The sequence below is a fragment of the Agrilus planipennis genome, unplaced genomic scaffold (assembly GCF_000699045.2).
Source record: "Agrilus planipennis isolate EAB-ADULT unplaced genomic scaffold, Apla_2.0 scaffold167, whole genome shotgun sequence".
Lineage (NCBI taxonomy): Eukaryota > Metazoa > Arthropoda > Insecta > Coleoptera > Buprestidae > Agrilus > Agrilus planipennis.
In genome coordinates, this window is record NW_020439043.1 from 646,294 (window position 1) to 647,899 (window position 1,606).

Sequence of the window (1,606 nt, forward strand, 5' to 3'; positions counted from 1 at the left end):
GCAAGGAGGAGTTAGAGATATCTTTAAATAAACTGGAAGCGGTATTGACAAAACAGTATTGTATGAATATAAATGAGTGTAAAACGAAAATACTGGTATGCAAGGGAAGGAAAAGCAGGGAAAGAGCGAATATAAAAGATAGGAGAAGAAAAAAAAGAGAACAAAAAATTAGAAGTGACTGATTTTCGGTACCTAGGAAGTCAGATAAGTCAGGAAGGAAGGAGTAGTACGGCTATAAAGTAGAAGATAGAAATTCGAAAAGCGCGGCGCTGTATGGGTGCGAAACATGGACGGTGGGCGGTTAGAAACGTTAGAAATGTGGTGTTACCGGCAAATGATGAGGATACCGTGGATAGAGAGAGTTAGAAATGAAGAGGAACTAGAAAGAATAGGCGAACAGAGGACTTTATGGAAGTCAATAAGAAATAGACCAAATTTGGTAAGACACTTTCTCAGGCATGAAGGTCTAGTCAGAGACATGTTAGAGGCAGAAACAGGAGTTAAGAGAAGTAGAGGTGGACCTAGATTAGATAACTGTTCGCAAATAGTTATAGATGTAGAATGTTCTAGTTTTAGAAAAATGCTAAGATTAGATCAGTATAGGAAGGAGTGGAGGTGCGTGTTGAACCAGTCTTAGGATGGAAAAGTATGGTATGAAAATTAATAAAAATTAAACAAAAATATTGATTAGTAAAGGATGTAAAAATAGGGCTGGAACTATTAAAAAAACAGTAGATAATAAACTAGAAGATTTCGCTGATTTTCGATGTTTAGGGGATCAGACTACTTAGGATTGAAAAAGCACTAAACAGGTAAAATAAAGAATACCNATACAAACTATGTTTTATTTAATAATTCTTTTCTTAATATATAAGCCCAATTAAAAAGGCCCACGGACATGAGTTTTTTTTTCAAAAATACCGAAAGTACAAAAGTCTTAACAATGCAAAGAGTAGGTACATTGTACATATTAACTAAATACGTACCTACCAAAAAAGGTTATTGATGCCAAATGTCAATATCACGCGAAAAAACAAGAAAGTTTGCCGGTAGGTGTTGTCGCTTATTAGTTCTTAAACGAATCATTTTCGTGCTACTTAATAAAATCGTAATCGAGAATAACGTTTTATCGATACTTCGAGCGCGATTTTTCCTTAAAAATTGTACGACGCAACATCTGAACTGGTCTGATGTGAAACACACGAAAAATGAAGTTGTTACAAAAACGGATCATATGTTTCACACGAATACAATCACAAACAAACCTCAATTCACGGTTATCAGACATATACTGATTTTGTTTGTTGTCAACTATCGGTTAATGACAACAATTTGCTCGCGCATGCGTTACTTACTTTAAGTATCACTGATCACAATTTTCTTTTACCAACAAGATGATTTAAGATGACGCGGTAATAAGAAAGCTTTTTGCGACAACCGACAAAATTTAAGACTACGTTGCGCACGCCAAAACAATTCACAATTAGCGAATGAAAGGGACTATTTATTACGATAAAAATTACAATCTTGCGAGTCTTTTTAAAATACTAAACAGTTACAAAATAGATACAGCTAACTAGGGTTTAATTATTTAATGTACTTGACA

General features: G+C 34.5%; 1 protein-coding gene across 4 annotated transcripts in view; it reads right to left on the reverse strand.

Annotated features, from left to right (window-relative positions):
• Positions 1-1,270, reverse strand: part of LOC108736820 — a 262,296-nt gene extending 261,026 nt beyond the window's left edge. For 2 of the 4 annotated variants that reach the window (XM_025976829.1, XM_025976827.1), the window contains exon 1: positions 991-1,270. The gene's annotated coding sequence lies outside the window, so the exon portion shown is untranslated. Of the gene's footprint in view, positions 1-986 lie in introns of all 4 variants that reach the window. The other 2 variants (XM_025976830.1, XM_025976828.1) reach the window with 1 other exon arrangement.
• Between the last annotated feature and the right edge of the window lie 336 nt (positions 1,271-1,606).